This window comes from Bison bison, unplaced genomic scaffold, assembly GCF_000754665.1.
Source record: "Bison bison bison isolate TAMUID 2011002044 unplaced genomic scaffold, Bison_UMD1.0 scf7180017864526, whole genome shotgun sequence".
In the NCBI taxonomy this organism is placed as follows: Eukaryota; Metazoa; Chordata; class Mammalia; order Artiodactyla; family Bovidae; genus Bison; species Bison bison.
The window spans coordinates 2848693-2853338 of NW_011495077.1; the positions used below are offsets into that span (position 1 = coordinate 2848693).

Genomic DNA, 4646 nt, shown 5'->3' on the forward strand with positions numbered 1-4646 from the left:
AAAAGGGAACCCTCTTACACTGTTGGTGGGAATGCAAACTAGTACAGCCACTATGGAGAACAGTGTGGAGATTCCTTAAAAAACTGGAAATAGAACTGCCTTATGATCCAGCAATCCCACTGCTGGGCATACACACTGAGGAAACCAGAAGGGAAAGAGACACGTGTACCCCAATGTTCGTTGCAGCACTGTTTATAATAGCCAGGACATGGAAGCAACCTAGATGTCCATCAGCAGATGAATGGATAAGAAAGCTGTGGTACATATACACAATGGAGTATTACTCAGCCATTAAAAAGAATACATTTGAATCAGTTCTAATGAGGTGGATGAAACTGGAGCCTATTATACAGAGTGAAGTAAGCCAGAAGGACAAACACCAATACAGTATACTAACGCATATATATGGAATTTAGAAAGATGGTAACGATAACCCTGTATACGAGACGGCAAAAGAGACACTGATGTATAGAACAGGCTTATGGACTCTGTGGGAGAGGGAGAGGGTGGCAAGAAAAAAAAAGAAAAAAAAAAAAAGAGAATGAAGGAGGAAACAGATTAGGGATGAAAGACTAATTTTAGCAGGTTTACTTTAAAGTGGGATGGGCCATGTACAAGTCTGAGATTTAGGAGGGAGGTTGTGGACAGAGATTAAAAAAGGTGGAAGTTGTCAGCACACGGATGGAGACTCGAGCTTTTAAGAGTGTGTCAGGACAAAAGGAATTCTAAGACAGAATCTCAAGGGAAACTGACATTTAGGAGATGGGCCGGGGTACAGGAGCCTGAAAAAGGCCTCAGCAGAGAGTTGGAGGGAGAGCCCAGAGCATGCACAGTCAGGGAAGTGGGGGCAGGGAGTGCTTCTAGAAGGAGCGGGTGGCCAACAGGGTCAAATGTTAGGGAGAGCCTGAGTGACAGAGGACCAGACGATAGTGACTTTAGTGACGCGGGAGTCCTGTGTGACACGGGAGTCCTGTGTGACCGGCTGAGGGCAGTTCAGATAGAGCAGCAGAGGCCACAGTTGACTTAAGGGTGTGAGCAACCTGTGCGCATAGATATATGGCTCTAAAGGGGAGGAGAGGTGACGCTCACTAGCATATAAAGCTGAGGGTAACTACGTGTCTACCACTGTTTCCACATCCATCTCTTTCTGTTTTAGATCTAAGAGACTTGAGTCTATTTAACAGCTAAACAGAAGGAGAGAGTGGGGAAGGAGACATCGAACCTACAGGAGGGAGGAGAGGAAAAGAAAAGGCTATGTTTGCAGGAAACGGAATCCACGACTGGTGGATGAAGATAGCCGCCTTGACAGAGAGAAGGACAAGACTTCTACTGAGCCAGATAGGAGGCAGAGATGAGGAGGACGGTGAGTTTCCAGATACGCTGGTGGAAGGGTGTCTCCTGGGGTTTCTGCTTTCTCAGTGAAGCAGAGTGAAGAGTCTGCTGCGGGTGGTGGGGGTCAGAGTTGGAGGAGTAAGAGGTTTAAGGAGAGAACAGAAGTCTTCAGCTGGATTCTGGGGAGGATGAGAAAAGAAGCTGGCAAAGAAAACCACAGAAGAACTGCTGGGAGGATAGAGGACCAGGGGCAGCTAGAGACCATGGATTTTAAACCACAGCATATCCTTCAGCAGGACTTTTCTTTGTAGCAATCAGCTGCCAGGGCGTGGGTGTAGAGAAGGTGGACAGTTGGATTCTATTCTTAGGTTCCTTAAAGTCCTAGGAGATTTTTGTGCCTGGAGAGGAACACTAGCCACCATCTGTGCTTTATTTGTTGTCTAATTTATTTACTTCACAAAACTACTTATGCAAAAATTGTCTACATATTTAAACACTATTTATATAACCAAGTCAAAATCTACACATTTTGCAAATCAAATTATCTAAACATTGATCACAAATTTAAATCTTCCTACACATTTCAGAAGAATCATCATTATGTCAGCTTCTCTACATGTTTCAAACATTTTGGTAAAGCACATGTATCTTATAAGGATTATAAACTTTTTTACACTTATACTCATTATAAAAATGGATTTGTAAACCCAAGAGAAGGACATTATCTCAATTCAGACCAATTATTGAATTTAGATATCCAATAGAAGAATATTATCTCAGTGAGACGATGTTTTGAATTGTTAATCAAATTATTAATTATTATAATTAATTATGAATTCTTGGTTGGGACCTGGGAACTACCTGAACTTCTAAGATGATGAAAATATGAGCCAGTGTTTATGTTATACATCACTGGAACTTTTCAAGTCCACACTTTTCCCAAGAATTAGTGTATTGTAACTGGATACTTTCTCTTTAAATTATTTCATCTTTAATGATTATAACATGCAAATGTCCCAAAGATGTCCATACCCAAACCTCCTGTGTTTAATGGTAAAGGGACATTTTCTATGTAATTAAAGTTAAAGGTCTTAAAATAGAGAGATTTCCTGGATTATCTGTGTGGGCCCAATCTAATCATATGAGCCATTAAAATTAGAGAATTTTTAAAGTCAGACACATAACCTAAGGGTAGGTCAGAGAGGTACTGTGAGAAGTACTTGGCCTGACCTTGTTGGCCCAAAGATTGATGGGTAGGAAACTTAATCCTGCAACTATAAGGAACTGAATTCTAAATGAGCTTGGGAATGGATTCTTTCAGTTCAGTAAAGATGGCAGCCCTGCCTACATGACCTAATGAAACCCCGAGCAGAGAATCCAGTCATGCTTTGCTGGACTTCTGACCTATAGAAACTGTGAGATAATAAGTCAAAGTTGTGTTAAGACACTAACTTTGTGGTAGTTGTTACAGGGCAATAGAAAACTAATACAATAACCGACATCATTTACAAATGTATTTAGCTCATTTTACATTTTTACAAACTCCCCCAATATTGTTGTTTTCCTCAATATCCAATTTCCCCTTCTTTCTTATTATATAACTCCTGACATTTAGCTGGACATGGCTGCCTGGAATAAGGACTTATTTTCTAGCCTTCCCACCCCTACCCAATGTGGACACATATGACAAAATTCTAGCCAATGAGATGCAATCAGAATTGTTGGATGTACCTCTCAGAAAGCTTCTTTGAAAGGAAATGGGTGTGTCCTTCCTTCCCCCTTTCTGGGGACTGTAAGGCTGATGTAATGGCTGGAGCTCAAGGAGCCACCTTGGGTCAGAAGGTGAAATGCTAAAGGTGGTAGAACAGTAAGAAAGGAAACTGGGCTGTGATGCTCATAAAACTACCATCCATTCCTGGACTCTTTATTTGCAGATTCTTCTACGTGAGACAGAAATAATCTACCATTTCATTTAAGCCAGTATTATTTTGGGTTTTATTGTTACTGTAATCTGACTATAATTAGTAGGGTAGTATACAGGCTTTCTTTCCCAAGAAATGAAGGATCATGTTTGAGCAGTGAGCAGTTATCCTTTGGATGTTTGACTAATTCATCATCATGTAACACACTGCTGGAATTTCTTCCTTTCTAGTTGTAATATATGACCAGATGGTGCCAATCAATCTCTTTCATTTTTGGTACAGTTCCAATTTTTTCTGGAATTACTCCGAGCTCTCTTGAGCCACCCATCCCTACTTATGCAGATAAGAAAAATAAATGTGCCTTATGAATAAATATAATATCTGTTATATTTATATTCTTCTTATCAAAATTAACTAAAAATATCCTATTATGGTCATAGTTCTTCACTCAGTATATTAACTACATTTTTGTACATTGTATAGTTGCTTTTTTTCTTTTTGAAAATCACAACAGAGTTGTGGATTTTAAAAATTCACCTTGTTCCAATTAACTATATTATTTTCCTTTTGATTATCAAATTGTCACAAATGCCACAAAAGTCAATTTGTGGAAGCCTATTAAAATTTGCTCCTTTGCCTTCATAGGTCTGCCCTATACATTAAAAAAAAAAAATCTTTGCTTTTTGTCTTTACCAATATGTTTGAGGCCTAGAGTTATTCATGGCATGGAACTATTCTCTGAGGGAGCCTGAATCCCTTTAAAGGTGAATAATATTTGAGGCAAAGATCCAGGTGCTAAGAATGCACATCAGATTTTTCCCTGATGTTGTTTTATACTACTTTAGCGATAAAGTTTGAAAAAGTAATTTCTTTTGAAAACCACAAATTCACATTGGTATTTCCTATTTAACTCAAGCACTACCAAATCCTTTTTTATTTGACTTTAAAATACAATTTTACATTTATTGTCTCTGCAGCATATCTCCTTATATCCTGTAATCCCTGAACCTAGCTGTAACAGCATTTTCTCTCTTTAGTGATCCTATATGATCTCACTGACCATCATTCTCTAATTACTTTACTGATAGAGTCATCCATGCTGGGCCAATGGGACAGAGAGGCGAGACAAAGTTTATCATACTGGCAGGAGAGTGGTTGAAGGGATGCACCATGGAATCCAAGGTAACAGGAAGTCTGAGAAGGAGGATAAGATGCCATAAATCAGGAGAAAGAAGAGAGGTTGTGGGATGTGTGAAATAGGTACAGTGAAGGTCAGTGAGAGAGCTGGGAGGAAGGAGGTGGTGGTCAGAGCCTGAAGTGATCGAACTTCAGACTATAAAGGTGGAGCAGTTCTAGGAGGCAGCCACAGTCACTGATGTGTTCCATGCCTGC

At 39.7% G+C, this 4646-nt stretch overlaps 1 protein-coding gene across 1 annotated transcript in view; it reads right to left on the bottom strand.

Annotated features, from left to right (window-relative positions):
• Positions 1 to 2826: 2826 nt before the first annotated feature.
• The window catches only part of CBLN3 (cerebellin 3 precursor), a 4721-nt gene continuing 2901 nt past the window's right edge, over positions 2827 to 4646 (bottom strand). The window contains exon 4 of the mRNA XM_010831366.1: positions 2827 to 4642. The gene's annotated coding sequence lies outside the window, so the exon portion shown is untranslated. The remainder of the gene's footprint in view (positions 4643 to 4646) is intronic.